The sequence below is a fragment of the Protopterus annectens genome, chromosome 4.part0, assembly GCF_019279795.1.
Source record: "Protopterus annectens isolate FY-2018-M chromosome 4.part0, PAN1.0, whole genome shotgun sequence".
NCBI classification, from domain to species: domain Eukaryota; kingdom Metazoa; phylum Chordata; order Ceratodontiformes; family Protopteridae; genus Protopterus; species Protopterus annectens.
The window spans coordinates 1,993,512,818-1,993,536,360 of record NC_056733.1 but is presented as its reverse complement, the minus strand read 5'-3'; the positions used below and the strand labels follow the sequence as shown (position 1 = coordinate 1,993,536,360).

The window sequence follows — 23,543 nt, the reverse complement described above, 5'->3', positions numbered from 1 at the left end:
CTTCGAAGACTTCGAAACCTGTTCAGCCTTGTCCAGGGCCTCTTGAAACTCAGGTTTGATCAAACCTCTGTCCACCAACTTCCTGCGTCTTTCCAACATGACCCTCCCACTAAAGGAATGACAGATGGAACAGTCTTCCTGCAAGTGGAGAGGGCCAAGACAGTAGACGCAGGATGAATGGTTGTCAGTAATGGACATCTTCTGTCCACACTGACACCTTTTAAATCCACTTTTAGCCTTTTCTGACATTTTACTAGAAAAAAAAGACAGCACTATATTGAAAACTTTTTAACTACAATATAGGAGATATAAGTATATATACATATATATATATATATATATATAAATAAATGTAAAAAAACACACCACAGCACACTAAGATGTATGTATATATATTTTTGAAAGAAAAAATAAACTAGAAAAAAGTTAACTTTCTTTTAAATACTGTAAATTCTGAGACAAAAATGGCCTAAGGCCCTTACTAATAATTTTAATGTAACAAACTACCTAAACTAGCAACACAACTACTATATACATATATATATATATATATATATATATATACATATATATATATATATATATATATATATATATATATATATATATATATATATATATATATTGTACTGGACCGAGCCTCTCGATGCGATCTGCTGCTAGCGGCAAACTAGATCTGAGGGTTAGCACCGGAGGATCATGGGATATTACTGTGCCTCCAGCTTTCTCGAAGATGCGAGCTAGTGATGCGGCCGACTCGGAGCCGAGGATCGGCTCTGAACCCGTGTGTAAGAACAAACGGCGAGATTGAACAATTTCACATTGTCTGTTTACCTGCATTTTGTTGACACTGTTTACTTATTTATTTTTTTCCAATCACTGGATGAGGGGTTACAAAATCCCTTTGAAAAGGAGGGCAGAAAAAATATTAGATACTCCCTATAATCAACTTACCCCTTTCATCACACTTTTTGATCACTTCTGAAATAGAAGGGGTTGAAACCCAACTGTCTGACAAAAGCAGAAATTAAAGTCTCATTTTCAGCTTCATTTGGAGGATTGTGAGAATCCAACCAGGCAAATCTCCTTCAAAACAGTATAACAGCCATAGCCCATGATGAAGTATCAACATAGACATACAAACAAGGTAAACAATGAGTAGTGACTTGTACAACAGAAGTAAGGACATTATTTAAAGCAGATGTTCCCTCACTAGAAGAAACTGCAGACAAAAAACAATCCTTATACTTTAACACTTAATTAGAGCAAACTTGGAAGACATGATCCTGACAATTCAAAATTTTGAAAATCGAAGTTGCAGAAGCATACAATTTTCCCCTATACTCATTCATAATTTTCCCATCCATATCAGAAACAGTATGACTGGAATTAACTATGTTTAACAGCAGAAGGATGAACTAAAACTATAGCTGCTGGGTTAGGTTTTGGAATAGTGTACAAGAACTTAAAAGACTGAGGAAATTTATACATGCTATCTGCCATTCTGGAGGCAGCTGACTGACTATCAGGAAAACTACAGGCAGTAACACACACATCCTCCAAAGCTAAGAGAACTGGAAGAATGGGTGAAGATTCTGGAAACTCTTGTGTAACAATACTTCCTGAGGGACTGAGAAGCCTCAGTGTTCTCCCAATGAAAATGCTGGCACATTCTGGAATTGATCTCAGAGACACCCACTGAGAATCAGAAACTGAACTCTCCACTTAGTCTGAATCAGAAATCAGAAATCTGAGGAAAAAAAACTGTCTGTCCCTCCCAGAGCCAGATCGTGGTCAAATGGGTTCCCAGACAGTATAATGCACTAGCCATTCCCACCCCGTGCAGCCATTCCAGTGTCTCATAGGTTCATAAGATGTTACTATGCTATTGACCTGAGGGTCCTTACTAGTCTAGCCATTAAATCCCAATATAAAATACTAGATGAGAGAGATAATCTATGCCCAAGGTTTTTCTAGCAAGGATTAACCATGTCCAGAGGAGAAGGCAGGGCAATAACTGCAGAAATGCATGGTTTCCCATCCAATTGTCCAGATTGCGCTTAAAACGGGGTTCATGGAGGTGCTCTGCTTGATACTGATTGGAAGGCTATTCCAGAGGAGTGGCAACTTCTGAGGGATGCATCTGTCTCCAGCAGGTCCAGTTTATGTTGCAAGCTAGGTCAATGTCCCTGGAATGGGTGACTTTAGTTCCATTTGACTTACAGATGTGCAGCATTTCCATTAGACATAAGTTACCTCTAAATAGTCTGTAAACTACCGAGTACAGTGATAGCGACTTCAGTCTGTCCGTACAAGACATTTGCTGCAGACCCTGAATTTTCTTAGTTAGAAACCTCGGAGGTCTCCAAGTTGCTGCAGGTGTCTGGTATGGTACACACCAAAGGGAGCATTATGTTCAATTACACACCTGATGAGGGATGAGTACAGGGGAGTTATAACCAGTTTTGCTCTTGAGGCGATGCCTTTGTTAATCAGGTGAATGATGCAGAATTCCTTCCTCACCACAGTAGACACACGATTGTCAAATTTGAGGTCACGGTCAGCTTGTGTTCCCAGGTCTCTCGCTACAGAATTGGTACTTAGGGTATTGTTTATTTTATAATAAGCAGGGACACTGTTTTTACTGAAGGGAATGATGATGCATTTTTTTAGCATTTAGTTTAAGACCGTGGCTTTGGCACCAATCATTGGTCTGTGTAAGCCTCTTTTAAAAGTACGCTGACATCGCTAGGGGACTGAATGACTGCACCTAATTTACAGTCATCTGCAAACTTGGTTAGCCGCAGCCCCTCCGTTTTGGCCTGGACTTCTGAGAAGTATATGCCAAACAAAGGGGTCCAGCACTGACACTTGTGGGACTCTACTGGGGACAAGTCTGCTAGTAGAGGTGAAGTCTCCCACACTGACTGAATGTTGTCGATCTGTGAGGCAGTCTGCAACCCACCTGACAACACAGGGTTTGATATTCAACTTGGTTAGTTTGTCAATGATGCCCGAATGTGGGATAATGTCAAAGGCCTAGGCCAAGTCAAGATAGGCTGTGTGCATGGCTTTGCCCTTGTCTATGGCTCTGGTCACGTTCTCGAAGTCCACCAGGTTTAGCAGACATGACCTGCCCTTGACAAAATTGAACTGGGATGGATCCATGGTTTGGAGATCACCTATATCTTTATTTATGAGGTTCATGATGATTCGTTCCATTGCCTCACAGATGAAGCTGGTTCAACTTATGGGTCTACAGTTACCTGGGTCTGCTGCTAAGCCACCCTTCTGCAGGGGGACATAGCCGCTTTTTTTCCCATTCAGTGGGAATAAAGCCAGTACTAAGGCTGTGATTGAATAGAGTGCCTAATGGAGTAGCTCGCTCTTGTTTTATAATATTAAAAATGCATACTGGAATACCATCTGGTATCATGGAGGCCGAGATCTTAGCCTTGGAGACAGCACTGACGACTTGCTCTTTGGACAGGCAAGGAGGAGGAGATGAAGACATGGTTTGTGGTATGCTTAGACGGAAAGACGGGGGTGATATTTTGGACAAACCCATCTACAAGCAGGTTTGCAATTTCTGCAGGGTCTACTAGCAGGTTTGCTATTTCTGCAGGGTCAGTGTGTGTGACGCCATCCAGAATTAGTTCAGCACACACCAGAGTCCTACCTTTTAGGTTGCAGACGTAGCTGAAGAAAGCCTTACAGTTATCCTTGGCTATGGTTGCTAAATCTTTCTCAGAGTTGCTCTTTGAAGATTTTATGAGTGGTCTTACTTGCTTATTTAGATAAAATATACAAATGGCTCCAGAACACAGCACGCAGAACAAAGGGTAGCAAATACAAATTACTTTAATTTACACCACTATAAAAAAGCATGAAAATATTTAAGCTCAAGATTACCCTCAAGCTGTTTTTTTACACTGCCTTGTCTTCCCTAAGGCGGGAAGTCACAGTTGCAGGATTTGATCATTACTCTAGGGGAGTGTGCAGATTACGGACAGCTCCTACCCCCCCACACACATTTACCCTTCAATAACACCATAAGTGAGACCTCCCAGGTATGAAGTGCACACAGACAAACACCCCTCCCCACAACACTACCTAACCTCTAAACGCCTAAACATACATGCATACAAGGGTTTCTTAACAGCCAAATGCTACAACTGCTTAACTAATAGTGTACTAGTTTTATTACCACTGTTACCGGCTACTAGTGTACGCGTTTAGCAAGTGGAACTGATACATGCTACTGTATATACCTGAAGGAAGTTCCGTTGTTACTTCAGCGAGTAATGGTCCTATTTTATACAGAAAACGCCAAATTAGAGTAGCGTTTCTGTAATGTAAATTGCATACGACTGGAATATTGTTAAAATACAAACTAAAGAAGCTGTCCTATTGTAAACAGAAAACGCCAATTTAGAGTAGTGTTTCTGTCATGTAGACTGCATAAGTGTTGAATATTGTTAAAATACAAAACTAAAGAAGCTGTACTGGTCCCTTTTTACACAGAAAACGCCACATTAGATTAGCGTTTTGTTATCTTGATGCTATACATGTGGAATTTAGTTAAAATGCAAAACTATAACAACTGTGAGGGGCCTATATTGTTGTATGCAAACTAAAACTGCTGTAACAGTCCTCTTTTATACAGAACACACCAGGTCAGCTTAGTGTTCGTTATCTTGATTGCACACAAGTGGAATTTGTTTAAATTCAGGCTATTAATACTGTTATGGTCCTATTTTATGCAGAAATCACTAAGTGAGATTAGCGTTTCTGTTATCTGGTCTGCACACACGTAGACTTTGTTATAATTCAAACTAAAACAGCTGCTTTAAATACTATGTCCAATGCTGTGTGGCTATACACTGAACTAGTTAGACTGCTTTAGTGTATTACTGTATCTAGACTGCATATACATAGCATTAGTTACATTTTTACCAAGAAAAGCTGTTTTGTAAAGCGTGTTTAGTCCTGTGTGGCTATACGCTGAACTAGCTAGACTGCTTTAGTGTCTTAAAACTGTAGAAGCGTTACACATGCAAAGTACTACCTCCTTGTCCATTTTGGGCAACTATAATCAGCACCTGTTTCTTTGTGCTTTTATAAAACTGTATAGCTGTGGATATACGGAGTCTTTCAGAAACCACCGAGTATTTTTAGACTGTATAACGGAATCTACCTCGCATTTTTACTTTATTAGCTATTAAGAATATTCAGAAAAGTGACTACTTTTACCTGGCTAATGAGTTTATATATTCATTATCTTTAAAGGTTATTTACTGAGTGTGTCCAACATACTGTTTACTTTACCACTTAGTTTTCTCACTCCCTTTATGTACCCAGCTCTCCAACCTGCCTGTCCTGTACTAGGGTTTGAGAAATTGCCCTGTCTGACGACCAAGAACCTTATATTAACATAAAAACTGCTGTCTCTTCCTAAGCTAAGGAATAGAGCCAAACCTCTCCCTGAGCACCATTCCCTTAAGGAAACAAGAAAGTATGTGTACCAAGAACATTGTGTGTAAAGGATAAATTTGTTTAAAATACTCCAGGTGTTTTTTTTTTTTTTTTTTTTAACGTACACTCCCTAGCCAGGACAGTCAGCAGCCAAAACCTTCTCTTCTCCCAACTTCCATACCTTCCCCTCCTATAGCCTCTGTGTATAACTCTTGTTTTTCCCTCCTTTTACTTCTAGACCTGCTAGACCACCCCATGTGTAGCCACTGTTATAATATAACTTTTGCCACTAGATGGCACCCTTTTCCTAGGATAAATCCCCTTAAACATCTATAGTAGTAGTAGTAAGTCTTTCGGCTTTTCCCGGTTAGGGGTCGCCACAGCGGAAACTCCGGTCGGCTAATGATTGGTAGTTGATTTTTACGTGCCGAGTTACCAGCCCTGACGCACAACCTTCAACGAAGGTACGCCCATTCACGCATGTCTCCACGCAGAAGACGCTCTAGCTGAGAATCAAACTGGATAGCGTCTTACTGTGAGGCGACAATGCTACTGCAGCACCACCGCCACCCTTAAACATTTATTCTATGGTCTTAAACTAGAACTCTCAGGCATCCAGTTTTTTCCATTACTTGTCTTTCTTGCAGTCCCACTCTATCCTTCTATTTTTTTTACTGTACATCACTCAACTACCCTGCCTCTATCCTTTTATTTTTTTTTTTACTGTACATCACTCAACTACCCTGCCTACTATCTCCTCCTAAACTTACCATAGCAGCCAGCACTCCATCGATTGTTCTCATAGGGTTTAGTCCTTCACTGGCTCTACCCGCTCCGTTCACCCTGCGGGCTCACTTCGCTCCCCTACCCCCCCCCCCCAATTCCCACCTGTCCCCAGTGCTTCTACATTTATACACCTTAACCACACACCCCCATCCATACAACCAATCACATGTTCCAATTCATTAAAGTGCTACAACCTACTTCCCACTAGTCTTTAACTATATATATATATATATATATATATATATATATATATATATATATATATATATATATATATATATTTTTTTTTTTCCCCATTATGCCACCTACCTCACCATTCCTGAGGTTCCTACTCTTATTCTCACTCCTACCTTTTCTATCTATACCTTCCCTACTTAACATTCTATGAACACCTTAACTGCCTAGGATTTCACTGCCCCATAAGGCAAACCTCCACACTAACACTTGTAGTCTCTCATAGCCACACAAACATTCTCAGCACACCAAACTACCTACCAGCTAAATATCATAAACTGACTCGCATCAAATACTATAGTCCAATAGCTAGGAAATTCCAGAACCTAATATGTAAACTTCTAAAACTTAGACTGAGAATACAAGTCCACTCCTTAATAGATGGTGATATACACCCAAATCCTGGCCCAAGTTCTACCACAACCAGAGAGCCCCACACCCCAACTCCTGCTAACACACAATTGCTCACCAGACCCCCTCACTCCTGATAGCCCATCTTAATATTCGGAGCCCATCTTAATATTCGGAACATAAATAATAAAGTTGCCCACCTACATGCTCTCATGGATGTACATTCATTTGACATCCAGGTCTCACTGAAACATGGCTCAAGGCAACACAAGACAATGAGGCTATTCCACCTGGATACAATATCTTGAGACTAGACTGCAAAGCTAAGAAGATGGGGGAGTAGCTATTCTATATAAATCTGGATTACAGGTGACCTCTATAGACTCTAAACCACCACTAACTAGTAATGCTGAAATCCTTATTTCCAAGATTCAATTTAATAAATGTAAATCCATCTACATAATCTGTGTTCATCTTCCCCCAGGCAACAACTCTAACACCCTAGAGGATATCCTTAGCTGGCTTTCCACTACCTACCCTCAAGAAACTATAGTACTCGATGACTTTAATATCAACTGGAGGAGCTGTACCTCTGAACAGCCTTCTACTCATATTAACCTATATGGTTTTACTCAAACCACTACATCCCCCACAAGGACCAATAAACTTAATAACAAGGAAAACACGTTAGATTGGATTCTTATAAATAGTCACCACCAAACTTACAAAGTAGGGACCCTCCCTGAAGACATAAGCGACTATTCACTCACCTTCATAATCAGATATAAAAGAGTGACATTCCAAACCCAACCACCTATAGGACAATAAGGATCAACAAAAATGTTAACATTTACCTGTAGAGGAAGCAGTAAAATACTTTAATTCTAAATTCTTAGCCATTCTAGACTACCATGCACCAACACGTACAATCAGAACTAGGATTAAACCAGCCCCATGGCTCTCAAAAGCAACCAAACAAAAAATCCTCCTTAGAAATAAAGTCTGGGCCAACTGGCGTACTACTAAAAGCCCTGCAGATCAATTAAAGTTTAGACAGCTAAGAAATGATACAAAAAAAGCCATACTGTTGGATAAAAAACTTTTAAATTTCAGCTCCAGCAAACCCACCAAAACAAACGACAAAAATTCTGGTCAGGCATTAATAAACTCTTACACCCAGGTCGTTCAGTCACACCCACCCCTTTAGGCTCTGATCACGACAAGTCACAAGCAAATAGCCAATACCTTTAACACTTGCTTCACAGACACCATTCAATCTCTTGCCAATCAGCTATCCCCTGACACCTCATCGCCGACCACCTCTAACATCATTTCACTTTCAACTTGTTCCTACATACCTTGTCTGCACCCTTATTCAAAAACTTAAACCAACCACCCTCTCTGTAGATCTACTACCTGCAGAATACCTGCAAAAAGCTGCAAAAGCCATAGCCTACCCCATTTCCATTTTGATTAATAGAACTATTACTGAAGGAACTATCCCATCAATCTGGAAAATTTCACATATTATCCCCCTGCATAAAGGTGGTAACTCCAACGAATTATCAAACTATAGACCTATAGCCATATTATCTCCACTGGCAAAAATCATGGAGAAATGCATTCAGAAACAACTGTTAAAACTACCTAATAGAAAACAACTTACTAGCTAACTGCCAACATGGTTTCAGGCCATTTCATAGCACCACCTCTGCTCTCTTATCCTTCTGACTGTGTTAACAAAAATTGCAATAATGACACTCTATCCTCAGCCCTCTTTAGTGATCTTTCGAAAGTCTTCGATATGGTTTACCACCACTTACTCATAAACATACTCAAAAACCTGCCACTAGACGTACTGGCTATACAATGGTTCCAATCCTACTTAAACAACAGACAGCAGGCTGTACTGTGGGAGAACAACTTAACTTCCCACCTCCCAATTGCCCTTGGTGTCCCACAAGGCTCCATATTAGGCCCTCTCCTATTTTCTATTTTTTATAAAATTGCCTACATTTTGTAATACCGCAAGCTACCTGCATCCAATATGCATATGATTCCATATTAATATGCTCAGCCACTTCTCCATCAGACCTACAGTCCCTAACCCAAAATGTGCAGTCGAGAAATGGCTTCTACACCGATGTCTCATCTTGAACCCCAAAAAAACAAAACTGCTACTATTCACCCCCACTCATAGGGCCTCCCCACTTAACTTTACCGTTATATCAAGCAATGGTACTATCATATCTCCTGATCCTACTACGAAACTTCTCGGGGTACTAATGGATAGCAACCTTACCTTTGATTCCCATATTAACAGTACTATAAAAACTGTCAACAAAAAATTAGGATCCCTCTACAGGATCAAACCCTTTCTGACTCCACTAGCCAGGGCCACTATTGCCCATACCCACTTAATCTCTACCCTTCTCTATGCCTCACCTATATATACTAAACTGTATAAAAACAAGCTGGCTATCTCCTACAATAATATTGCCAGATTTGCAATTGGGTCTGCTTTCAGAACCCATCATTGTAACAATCTTGAACTAGGATGGCTAGAATTGCCAAATCTACTACTATTTAACCAATTAACAGTTGCCCACAAGATCATGTATCAACCTAACACACCTATAATTATCACCCCCATTAATAACCTCAAGACCCTACACTCGTCAAATAAACTACTTGTACAAACAGGTAAAACTAACAATATGGCTGGTGACTCTGTTCTCCAATATTGTGGGTAAAACCTGGAACTCCCTCCCCAGTGACCTAACCTCCCTTTCCTCAATAACACTATTTAAAAGCAAACTGAAACCATACCTTAAATCACATTGGTTATGCCCTTGTGCTAACCCTGACTAACTACCTCACTTATCTCTGGGTACTAAGCACCACACCAGTACAAGCTAGTTACTTTTCTGCTAACTATTAAGAGAGTGTGCTTTTATATTTAAACTAACGTTATTGGACATATCTTTGTATGGCTAACCATATCCGATATGTACTATGATTCTGTAATCACAAATATGAGGAAATGTAAAGAATGGCAAAAATCTGTAATGTACCTGCATTTGTAAAATGTCACATAATATAAACAATACTGTGTTTTGTGGAGCTTTTCTCTCTGGGCCTCTACTGAAAATGGACATATATCCAGTTGGACTATTCCAGTCAACAAAGGCAAAATAAAATACAGATATTTCAAGCACGGGCATTAATGCCCTTCTAGCTTGCCAATATACCAAAACATATGTTCTCATAACAAATCTCCAGGCTGTTCTTAAAAATATCTAACCTACTACTTGCTTTAATGTAATTTGGAGTATGTCCCCCTGTAAAAAAAGAAATTTTAGAGAGAACAGATTTTCTCATTCTCCTGCTTTTGTCTTCCCTTTTTTTTTTGGCTTGTTTGCAATTGGCATTTTGAGTGCCGATGCTTCAATAGGAAGATAAGAATATGCATCAGTACTGGCTGTATTTATATTACTTTTATATGTTATGGCACAATAAGAATGATTTTTTTTGTTAAAATTAAAGATGCAACTGCTCATTACTGATAAAGAATAAGAGGATATATGCTTGACACACACATGCAATATTCCTTGAAATATTAAAATGCGAAGCCGTTTTGAAAATAAAAATATTTATATACAAGGAGAAAAAATAACCAGAAAGTCAGTAGCCTAGGGACAAGCTTCTAGAAAATGATTAATCAAAGGGTTAACTACAGCCATCTGTATCATACTACCTAGCACTGGTGTGTCAAGTAGCGTATTGGGTCCCATGCTAGCTACCAAAATTTCCCACACAAATGTTGATACACATGATCATATCCCCGCACCATCTGGCTACAGAAAAAAGATACTTCTAAAAAAAGAATAAAGGATCATCCAGAATTGATAGCAGCAAAGAACACATACTGTTGTCTATGTCGGACACCCAGAAGTACTGCACTTTATAAAATGCTGCATGGCAACAGCACAGACTGACTGTCAGATGGAATGCTGGCATAGGATGTTTTAGGGTCTGATATTAAAGCCCAATTTCCCTTAATATCTGTATCATCATTGGGGCAGTACTCATGGATGGGGGGGGAGGTCTGCAACAAAACAAGATATGCTAACATGGAGTTCAAATAAGTGAAATATACGATTTGATGAAAAAAAAATGCAACATTATACATTTTGAAGGGGGAATCCTATGTTGGTGCATTATTACTCAAAAGTGTAATTATGGAATACGGTGCAAAATGGCTGTGGCCAGCAGGATGCTGGGGTGTAGTTACAGGACTGATTCTAGGGGTTGCTGAGCTCATCCTCCCATTGTATAACGCACATTCAAAATGCTTAGCTTGGCATATATATGGGGGGAAAAAAAAGGAGAGAATAAAACACACACTCTCACCTTATTCATTTTCTAATACTGGCACAGCAGTGTAACATATGAGTAGGAGAGAGTACTGCACTCCTGTTATGCTGTCCTTTGGATGAAACATTAGAGAGGAGGTGCCAGGTGCCTCAGATGGTGATATCTCACACTATACACTTACACACACAAACACTATATATATATATATATATAGGTGCAGTGGGGCAGTTTGTTGGTGTGCAGTGCGATGCATTATTGTGTGTGTGGGTGTGTATGCACCGGTGCCAGGTGCCTCAGATGGTGATATCTCACACTATACACTTACACACACAAACACTATATATATATATATATATATATATATATATATATATATATATATATATATATATAGGTGCAGTGGGGCAGTTTGTTGGTGTGCAGTGGGGCAGTTTGTTGGTGTGCAGTGCGATGCATTATTGTGTGTGTGGGTGTGTATGCATGTGGTGTAGGAGTGTACACATTTCAGGTGTTTGGTTTTAGTATGTACTGCAGGTATGTGTGACAGAGCGTTGACTGAATGTGCTGTGTTTTTGGATGTGTGGTAGTATGCAGTAGTTGTGTTTAGACAATTCAATACATCCTCTCTCAAACACACTACATATAATGCACATACATACGCATAGTTGCAGTTAGGTTTCTCCAACATCCTCACACTTCAAACGTTCAAGATTGAACAGTGGGGGAGGGGTCAAGGACTTTTCCCATTGTTCAACAACAATAATGTTGCTATATACAAGTAGCATGTCAGAGAGTGTAGGGATTGCTGCCCACCCCCACACACGGGGGGGGGGCAGGAGGGCTTCCTCTGCCCAAAAAAAAAAAAACACCTTTTTTGTTATTTTTATGTATTTGTGACCAACCGTGCAGTCAACTAAATTCTGATGGTGCACTGAATTCAGTAATGTTCACTTTTGGAGAATGGCAATACAATACACGTATGTATAGATTATTACAGGATGACAGAAGAGCAAAAGACACACTACACATAAAATTATCAGGCACAGGTATAGAAGATGGAAATGGGTACACATGACTCGAAGTGGGAAATTAAAAGCAGATCGAAGGAAATAGCTTTTCAAAGATCTAGAAGAGTGAATCCTTAGAATGTATTGAACGTGGCAGTGGTAAAGGATCAGTGGAATGGTTTTAAGACTATTTGGGACAGATGATATACATGAAGTCAGAGCATGAAGGACGAGAAAGGACAAACATTACCACACAGCATCTTCCACTGACATAGTTGGACATCTTTTAATAAAAAAAAAAAACTGCTTTTTAGTAAGTCAAATAACATACACCGTACTGATTTTTTCGCACATTTGACTGCTTCCTCCAGATATGATAAAAATATTCTAATTTTCAAACAAAATTTCAAAATAAAGCTACTTCCTTGCCTTTACATTGAGGAACGCATAAACAAAGTGCAATATATGCACAGCTTGACCACAGACCTTTACAAGTAAAGATCTGCTATGTCAACAGGCACAACTATGTGCAGAGTCACTAACAGACCAAAATGTGCAACGCTGCCATTACAAAATGTCCAGTAACAACAGGAATATGAAGGATTAGAACACCAAACCTGTTTATCAACACAAAAACGAATCTACTCAAATAAATCATGAATCATACAGAAATTATAAAAACACAACCACATAAGCCATCTGCACCAAATGGTCTCTCAATGGTGTGCCAAGGTGGGCCACCACTACTGGCTTCTTTTCTGCTGGCAGGGTTTTTGTTTTTTTTTTTTTTTAATATATAAATAGGCCATTACAACCCACGTACTATTTCCCTAGATAAAAAATATATAACTTGCATCAATAATGCATAATGATCTGTGAGCACTACCACAATGACAATTAACATACTACAGCTCTCAACAATACTTTGCTACAGAAAAAAAGAAAAAAAAAACAAACAGAGAGGTAGAGAGAATGTATGCACTGGGTGGGCTGTCCAGTCAAGTTCCGGCCAGCACTGACACAGACTGATTGCCAAGGAGAGTGCCAGCCAGCATCAGCACAAAATGACTAACCCCCTCAATGTTCTGCATCCATCTATCTCTCTCATACAGCAGGTTTTCAGCATTATATTAAACAGAAAAGAAAAGTACTTGCCTGCCCCCTCTTACACAATTTCCACTGCCACGTTGACCAAACTTTAAATTACCTCAACTGCATGCATGTTCATTTCATATGTTTTACTATAGCAGTACCTAGGCCTAGACTGACATCTGTATTCATGAATCTCTTTCACAATTTCCGATTGCTAGATTATCAAAATTCTGCTGAGTATCAAAGTCCAAGCAAGCTGAAAAATGTGCATGATTGCTTCTGTCAACAAAGTTTTCCCACCACTAACCAAATTCAGAATGACAATCACATAAACATTACATTTTGGCCCGATACAGATTCCTGTTATTGCAGTAACCCAGTGTAATAAAAAAAAATGCACACACCTTTCCACATCTTTATTAGCAGAGTTTACTACAAGTCATTTGTTTTCATAACTTATTACTTAATTTTCAACTACAGTGATAAACTCAAGCTGACATTTCTGTCTGTCCATCCATGCAAAACTCATATTTCCCCCCATTTTATCACATGGGGTTGGGGTGTCATTTCAACAGTGACAATCATCTAGAGCCTAGGTTTATATACCTGGGTGGCTAGCCCTACCACGGTAGTTTATCCACACCACACACAAACACCTGTGGCCAATTTAGAGTGTCCAGTCCGTCTACTGCATATCTTTGGAATGTGGGAGAAAATTGGAGAAGCCAAAGGACACCCATGTGAACACATGGAGGAAAAGACTCCACACAGAAGGGACCCCAGACGAGAAATGAACTGGGGAACTTCTTGCTGTGATGCGGCAACGCTATCCGCTGAGCCACTGTGTCACCCTGTAATCTCTGTCCATACCCCCTTTTAAAACACACCATTGCTCCAACATTCACTGAGCTCGGTGACAAACATCAGTACATGTCCCTCCCTCTCTCCCACAAATGTAATTTACAAAAACTGTATAAAACAATCTCAGGCAAACAAAAACATATTTTTCTCAAGCAGCTCCCAGTGCTGCACTAACAAACCTGCAGATAAGTTATATCTTCATACTTGCTCCTTCTATACAGTTTCATTTCTTCAGTAATAAGGCTCATTCTAAAAAATCTATGAGCATAATTTTATAATGAAAGCTTGTAAAACAATGCAAGGAAAAGAAACTGCATGAACAAAACTTTCTCACACAGGTTCCTTCTATTCTTAAGCAGAGCTCAAGGGAACAAAATCTGTACAGATGCCCCTCTGTTACACAAGTTTCCACCTTTGCCCTAACACAAATGACACTCACAAAAATTAAGAGCATCAGTCGCATACAGATTCTAAATGTTGTCAAGCACAGTCTAACGCATAAAATATGCACACTGGTTCGATATGTCAGGACTGCAAAAGTAGGTCAGTCAGAAGTTAAAACATTCCATTGCACAGCTAACAAAATTCAGACTTACGTGAGCCAGCCATGTGACACATACATATAAAGTCCTGACCATTACTAGATAGTGACCTGGGCACTTTGGCTACTCACTTCCATCCTTTTATCAGAAGCTCCTAATGACTGTTTACCCAACTTGGAGAAGGAAAACAGTGCCAGCACGCTCTGTTAGAAGAGGTGCATTGTGTGCAACATGGAGACAATGGCACACTCTTGGCTTTGCCAAATCATGACCGGTAGCTTTCACCCCATAAGTTCAGGAGTGAGCACACACATGTGTGGATGTGAGGATATAACAGACCCTCACTTCAATGAATACACATGACAGCTACAAGAAAGGGTTGGTCTAAAAGAAAAAAAAAAGTAAAATTAAAATTAATTAAAAACATACATAAAAAGACTGTTTCAGACAGCAACCCACCAATGCTAAACTCTCTCTCTTAGTTTGCATAAAGAAAGGACCAAGAATAACTTATTCCCCTTCCATAAGTAGGGCACCTCATCCACACAGGGTGATGTGGAGGTTCATAGGTGTGGACCAGGCTATTGGCCCTGGAGCATTTACAAGCCTAGCTCATAGGATTACTCTGGCATTGTGCCATCCGACCTTAGTTCCCAGTGCCTCTTGAGTAGAGCCACTGACGTGATCCCTGGGGTGAATTTTCTATTTCCCATCCACTCTTCAAGATTTCTCTTGAAAAGGGCCAGTGAGGCACTCCGCTTGACATGTATGGGAAGTCTATTCCATAGCATGGGCAGTCTCAGAGTTATGAACCTGTCCCTCCAGCTTGCTCTGCTGATTGTGATGAGGTTAAGGTCTCTGGAGCGTGTAGTGCGGAAGGATTGGGATTTCTTTAGATGCAGCACTTCTAACAGGTAATATGAGAGAGAGAATAGTTGGAGTTTTTTTTTTTTTAGTCTGTCCATATAGGACAAGTGTTTAAGGCCTAGGATCCACTTTGTGAGGCATTTTTGTGTCCTCTTCAGTTGATGCAGGTGTCTAATGAGGGACATGTCAAATGGGGCATTGTACTCGATGACTGGGCTAATGAGGGAAGAGTAGAGGGAGACAATGACCTCTTTCTCCCCGGATGCAAAACCGTTAGTAATGAAATGTGCCACACAGAAGGACTTTCTGACCACAATGGCAATGTGGTGGTCAAAAGAGAGGTTGCTGTCAATCTGTGCTCCCAGAACTCTTATAACGCCTTCTGTGTTCAGTGGACTACCATCAATGTGGTAATTCATGGGAATCGGATTTTTCACAAAGGGGATGACGACACATTTTTTTGGCATTGGTTCTTAAGGCCATGGTTTGACACCAGTCGTTGGTCTCAGTAAGGCCTTTCTGTAGGATCTCAACATCACTTGGGGAGTTAATTATGCCTCCCAACTTGCAATAGTCTGCAAACTTTGTCAGCCAGAGTCCCTTCGTGCTGGCCTGGACTTCAGAGAAGTATATACCAAACAGGAGTGGACCCAACACCGAACCCTGTGGGACTCCAATCGTTACTGGTCAGCAGTCTGACTTGGAGTCAGTTACTTTCACACTGTGGGCTCTACCTGTGAGCCAGTTTGCAACCCACCTAGTGATATAGGGGTTGATGCCTAGCTTAGAGTTTTTCTATGATTCCTGAGTGGGGAATGGTATCAAAGGCCTTGACCAGATCAAGGTAGGCTGTATGAACCACCTTGCCTTCATCCACAGCTCGGTGACTTGACTCAAAGAAGTCGACCAGGTTGAGCAGGCATGATCTACCCTTAATAAAACCAAACTGTGTGGGATCCAGAGTTGGAAAATTACCTACATCCCTGTTTATTAGGTCCATGATGATGCGTTCCATAGCTTTGCACATCAGGCTAATAGGGCAACAGTTTCCAGGGTCTGTAGTCGCTCCTCCTTTGGGAACAGGGATGCCTGTAGCAGTGTGCCATTCAGTAGGGACAAAGCCAGAGGTGAGGCTGTGATTGAACAGGGTACACAGGTATTCTTGGCCTTGGACAGTGCTGTTTTAACCTGTGCAGCAGTAATACTGGGTGCCTGGCAATCTACTGGCATTGCGATTGGTCCTTTGGTGGGGGAGAGATGGGTAAAGTTGGCACTGAATCTGTCAGCCAGTATATTGGCAACATCTGTTGGCTCGGTGTAGACGGTGACATTGTGCAACAGCTCCGAGCAAATCTGGGTATTGCTGTGGAGATTCTTTACATAACTATAGAAGGGCTTGTGGTTGTCTTTACTATCTGCTGCAATTCTGTTTTCATAACTAGCTTTAGATGATTTGATGAGGGATCTCAACTTTTTGTTGAGGTTGATAAGAGTTTTTCCAGTCTTGGGACTTCACCTTATTTCGCATCAGTTTCCTCCTTCTGTTGTAGAGTTTGTTTATGGCAGGGGACCACTAGATTGGCTTCCTTTTTTGGACAAAGCATCCTGGTTCTATTGGGTATGGCGAGATCCATGCATTTGTGTACTTGTTCATACAGGGCATAACTGTATGACTCGGCAGTCATGCAGTTGTTCTCCAACTGCATGGGTGCTGTGAAGTTAGCCACCTCTGTTTTTAGGAGCCCAAAGTTAGCTTTAGAGAAATTTTTCATAATGGTTACCTTTGGGGGGGGGGGGGGGTTGGATTTCCAAGGTGATTAGTTTGTGGTCAAATCTAAGCAGGGAGGAGTTGATTATTGGTATACAGCAACAGTCGCCAGTGTTAGTAATAACCTGGTCAAGGATGTTGCTACCTCTAGTGGGGGTAAGAACGAGCCGGTCCAGGGTATTGGAATTAATGAATTCTAGGAAACCATTGGGCAAGTGTACCGGTACATGAACAGTTTTCCCAGTTAATGGAGAGGTAGTTGAAGTCACCCAGTATGAGTGTGTTAGGTTGGACCCTAACAATCTCCAGGGTGCTTAGGAATTTGGAGTGTGAGTCTTGAGACATAGTTGGAGACCTACAGCAGGTTACAACCTGAATCGCGGTCTTACCCAATGTTAGCTGCACCTGAAGTATCTCTGATGCATTATGTTGGGCTACCAGTCTGGAGGTGTGCACATCCTTTATGAATATGGAAACACCACCGCCTTTGGAGCTTCAGTCCAAGTTCTGAGGCCAAAAGGTGTGGAATGAGTTACAGCCTGGCAGTGCAGGGGTGTTTTCTGCTGCCTTGAACCAGGTCTTTGTTACAGCAGAAATGTCGATGTTCTCCATTTTAAGGAGTGCTTCGAGCGAGTGCATTTTGAGATTTAGACTTCTAGCGTGCATGACCTTCAGACTGCATTTGTTTGCAACTGTTACGGTGGTAATTTAGTCTTTGGAAAACCACCTAAAAAGGGCACTATAGGGGTGGCAAGAGCCCTGGCCAGTATCCGGAAGCCCAGGGGTGACAGATGCAGGCCATCTCTGGCAAAGCATCGAGGTCTATCAATCATGTCATCCCAGGCAGACAGATCCTGGATCCCCTTAGAATGACACCATAAACTTGGTCAATTGTTGAAACCAATCATTTTCTGCTTTTACTGTGGTATCATTCTGTTTGATGGTAGGAGGCTGCTCAGGGATAGGGTCATACCCACCTGGGCTACATAATCAGAGAGCTCCTCCATGTCTCTTTTCATGTAGTCCAGGGAGGTACGTCTCAGGTCATTCACACCCACATGTACAATGACAGAGTCATATTTGTACCTGTTGTTGAGGAACCCGAGAGAGTGTGCGTTATGTGGCGGATTCTGACACTTGGCAGGCAGCTGACTGTCACTTTCTCCTTATCCAACCTAGTGAGTGGGACATCAGTGTGCCTCACTATCAAGTCACCTATGACTAGTGTGTTGGGCATGCTGGTTTGCCTTAGGGGCTTTGGTTGAGTGGCACACTGTTTAGGAGAGTTATGTGTCTCGTGATTAGTGTTGCATTGTGGTGTGGTGCTCAAGTGCGTTTCTGCCTTGGAGATCTCTGTTGTTTGGGTAGATTTTTATTGAGAGCCTCAATGAAGGTGGGTGTGTGATTTGCATTTTTATGGGAAGGCAATGCTGATGTATGTTCTGGAGGTACTACATATAGGCTACAGTGGGGGAAACAAATGGATCAATACATCATCTAGCACACCTGTTTTATTTATTTATTTTACATTTCTTGACTAGATTAGTCTGGCTGGGCAGAGAAGCCCTTTCTCAGCAGTGACCCAGGGAGAAAAGCTCCATTTGAGTACAAATATAGCAGTCCCATATACAGATTACACATCATATTCTAACAATACAGTAAGCAGAAAACTATTTACAATATTTACATTGCAATCAAGATTAAACAGTAGTTTTGTAGTAAGGCTTTACAGAGCATAGTAAAGTAAACTGTGGAGATAATACAGAGGGGGTTTAAGAATCAAGTATAGGAGACAGGAAGGTTGGAAAAGGGGCTAGGCATAGATAGGGATGTTGCATAAGAAAGTTAGATTTTATATGAGACTGGAGGTTGAGGATAGAAAACTTGTGGAACTACAGGAGAGTGGGGTATGTAATGTAGAATAGTATGAAGGATAGAGAAGAGAGAAAGAGGGAGAGAATGGGTATTTTTTTTTACGGTGGCTGCCTACAGTGGCAGTACCAATGATTTTTGAGGTGTTCCTTTAAAGCTGCTTTGAATAATTTTGGGTTGGTAAGTGATCAAGCCAGGTCCAGGATAAAAGGCACACAAAAGGGAAAATGTTCAATTTGCACTTATGTAATTTTCTCAGATCATAAACTGGCAGCATAACCAGACGATTAAGACAAACTCCTAACAATCTTAATCCTGAAATTTTAATAGTTCAAAAAAATCAGGCATGGACAGAAGTCCAACAGGCTACATAAAATCTCACAATTGCTGTTTGAAGGTGAAGGTGCAATTTATTCCTTTAGGTTATCAAAAAGTCAGTGGGTACTAAAGTCAAAGTAGTCTTAGGTTTGATCTCTTCTGTTTTCATGTCCATCCTTTATGACTTTGTGCCAAGTCTCTTAAAAGAATTAATCCTCCCAGTTCACAATGAAAAGAGACACTCAAAACTTGATGAGTTCACATAGTAAACAAACAAATATAATAAAGATTAAATAAAATTAGTTTCTATTTGCATAACTCCACTTTCTCAACAGTGACATCAAAAAGCCACCAGAACAGCTTCAACTTTATGAAATACGAATAAGGAGAGTGGCCCTCTTAGCTTACATGTTTTAGAATCATCCAGCCTACTCCCGACATTAACTCAAATCATTTACAACTACCATACAAAAAATCTTGTCCAGTCCTCTTGACAGGTGTAGTACCCCAGGAAAGATTCTTTTACCTACTAGTTGCAGTCGAAAACAATGCCCGACTACTCAGACAGCTAAGTGTTCAATTAAAAACTCAACTGACTAAAAAACTGGCATGGAAAGAATGGGCAGGAGACAAAGCAGGTCAAAGTGCCACTCCCTCAGAGAGGGAAGCAGATAGAGCCTAGGGGTGGGAATTTGGCTAACAAAGCCATTGATTGGTAGCAAGTTTCATTTTTGAAAGCAGAGAACTGTACTTCCCACTGCAAAGGCATACGGACCCCATTTTCCTCACACAACAGAAGGGGTCAAGTCAAGGCATAATGCCCTCATTTTCCTCACACAACAGAAAGGGTCAAGTAAAGGCATAATGCCCTCATTGATAATAATACAATAAGGTCACAAACAACCACCAGAGCCGACTGCATGAGCCTCTCCAATCAACTCTTACCTCACCTCATAACTGGGGGAACAATCTCAACTAATAGGGGAAAGCCTGATGGTCAGGCTTGGTGACAAATAGCAACTAAAATGTGCCTGACCTCTCTGATGTACAAGTTCGACAGATTCTGTAACCTTACAAAGATATCTCAAAGTTAATTTAGTATATCCCTGGTGCCATAGCCATGGCCATGGCCTAAAACTAAATGCCAAAAAGTGCATAGTCATCCCCTTTGGAAAAAACAAAGTGCCCACAAATTACCACATAGGCGGTAATCCATTAAGTACGGAAGAAGCAATTAGGGATTTGGGGACCCAAGTAAATAGCAATCTCTCCTTCGACAATCATGTTGCCAAAGTGGTTAGAAAGACCTCCTATATAGCCCACCTTATCACGAAAGGGTTCACATCTACATCAAGAGAGGTCATTGTGCCCCTCTACTCATCACCTATCAGGCCCATAATTGAATACAATGCCCCTTTTGAGATGTACCTTACCTGACACCAACAGCAACTGGAAAGACCCCAAAAGTGCCTCACCAAGAGGATCAAGGGACTCAAACAGATGCCCTACTCAGTTAGGCTAAAGAAACTCCAGCTCTACTCAGCTGCTTACTGCCTACTCAGAGGCGATCGCTGCCGGACGTATAAAGCCATGTCAAACCCTGAATTAATGGACATGCTCCATCTCAGAAAATCCAAATCCCTTAGAGCCACACGCTCCAGGGACCTAAACCTCAGCACAGAAATAAATAGGACATGCTGGAGGGACAGATTCATATCCCAGAGGCTCCCCTCACTCTGGAACAAAATCCCAATCCATTAACCAAATCCCAATCCATGTTAGGCAGAGCCCCTCATTGACCCTCTTCAAAAGAAATCTTGACGAATGGATGGGAGATCCTAGGTTTACCCCCTGGAATCACGTCTGTGTCCCTACTAGACAGAGGCACAGTAAACTAAACTTAAAAGGGCTATTCTTCTGTGACCTACTATACAAAGGCACAGTCAACTAATCTAAAAGGGTGGCGAAAGCCAAACACACTCTGGCTAGGCTTATAAATGCCCTAGGGCAGATTTCATAGGTTGATACTAGGCTAAGATATTAAATTATTTAAAACAGAAGCTCAGGGAAATTAGTAGATTTCACTCAACCAACAGGAAGAATTATGGAGTGGGGGATCAGAAAATACCAGATGTCAGTTTAACAGAGTTAATGTTACAGTTCTTATCAACATTGCCCAATCAACTCAGTAAAATATTGTGACGCCAAAACCTGCATTGTTAATGACAAACATTAATGAGCTCGCTAATTAAAGACATCAATCTGAGATGTATTAGAGCAGTAGTTAAAAATGCGTTCATTTCATAGACAAGGACAGCATGAAAATGTGTCAAGATATCAAAAACGACCAGAATAATCTAATAAATAACACGGATCTTACATCAACATCTGTTTTCTTTAGTCTCTCCATCTCAATATCAATCCTTCTACAAGCAATACATATGAAAATAGTACAAAAAAGTAAGAGGACCTTTCATCTTAGGCGTGTTTATCAGACTGCAACAGACTTCAAGACAAAAACAAAAAGCACACAAATTACCTTCTGCACAGTGACGTCCAGCTTTTGTATCTAAAAAAACGACAGCTAAAGGAAGCAATTTCACCTATACCTTGTAACACAATTCAAACGTATACATCTGATGTAGTACATAGCATGCAGAATAAGAAGAAAGCCCATACTAAAACATGCTAGTCTGTCATAAAAACAGCACACCCTAAGTTATAAAACTTCACGTGATAATCCTTTATACAGGGAAATGTTATAGCAATTGCGCACAGAGAACCAGCTAGTAAAAACAGTTTGAAACTACTCCACTTGGATATAAAGTACATACACACAAAAAAAAAATACCCAACTCTGTCTTTTCAAATAATAAGAGAGATAAATCACAGTGAAGGACAACTGCAGATACTTTTAACGTCACATCTTGTGAACGAACCGCCTTCTTGTCCCCCGCAAAAAACACTCCCTAAACGCCTATTCCAAAAGTTCATAGACAATAATAAAAACGGTTGCCACCTACCCGCTGTTTCCCCAATGTACGGAAAGTGAAAACTGTTAATGCAATCTAAAAACGACTGACCTTGCAGACAGACTTTCCTTTTCTGACGCTGCTTGCACACAGAAATGTAGTTGTGCTTAAATTCACCTCTTCCGGACGTTAGGTTTTGTAACAGCATAACGATTGTGGCCCTGTGCAACAGGGTAATAATTCTCAACTGTTCAGATTTCTCCCTCATATTATTGTTACTCATAAAAATTGGAGTTTTCTGGCAAACCACCAAAGACTGAAATAAGTAAATAATGACATACATTTGAGTTTCAGACTTTATCCTTCAGAAAACGCATGCTAACAAATCCCGTTATTCTAGCAATTCTCTAAGTCCAACATTTAAAATCTGCCGCTGTTTTGTGGCCTTTATCACTCCATTATTTTAGGCTTTGTCCAGGTTTCTTGCAGTATGAGTAGGATTGCCAGCTTTTCATGTCAAGAATTCTGGGCATGTACCTTAAAGCAAATGGAGGGGATTGTTGTAAAATATTACTGTGCGCAATCAAATACATTCTTATGTTTTTCACTGTCAGTGACAGTGTCCTGTTGGTGACCCTAAATTAAGTCGGACAGGAGAGAAGAGGAATAAAGGTCAGCAGGACTAAGACAGAATATGTGTGTGTGAATGAGAGGGAGGATAGAGGAATGGTAAGGATGCAGGGAGTAGAGGTGGCGAAGGTGGATGAGTTTAAGTACTTGGGATCAACAGTTCAGAGCAATGGTGAGTGTGGAAGAGAGGTGAAGAAGAGAGTACAGGCAGGATGGAGTGGGTGGAGAAGAGTGTCAGGAGTGATTTGTGACAGACGAGTACCAGTAAGAGTGAAAGGGAAGGTCTACCAGAGGGTAGTGAGACCAGCTATGTTACATGGGTTGGAGACAGTGGCATTAACAAAAAGGCAGGAGTCAGAGCTTGACGTGGCAGAGTTGAAGATGTTAAGAT

At 40.7% G+C, this 23,543-nt stretch overlaps 1 protein-coding gene across 4 annotated transcripts in view; it reads right to left on the bottom strand.

Annotated features, from left to right (window-relative positions):
• Positions 1-23,176, bottom strand: part of D2HGDH (D-2-hydroxyglutarate dehydrogenase) — a 719,825-nt gene extending 696,649 nt beyond the window's left edge. Inside the window, exon 1 of one of the 4 annotated variants that reach the window (XM_044069611.1) lies at positions 22,634-23,176. The gene's annotated coding sequence lies outside the window, so the exon portion shown is untranslated. The other 3 variants (XM_044069612.1, XM_044069613.1, XM_044069609.1) reach the window with 3 other exon arrangements.
• Positions 23,177-23,543: the final 367 nt, after the last annotated feature.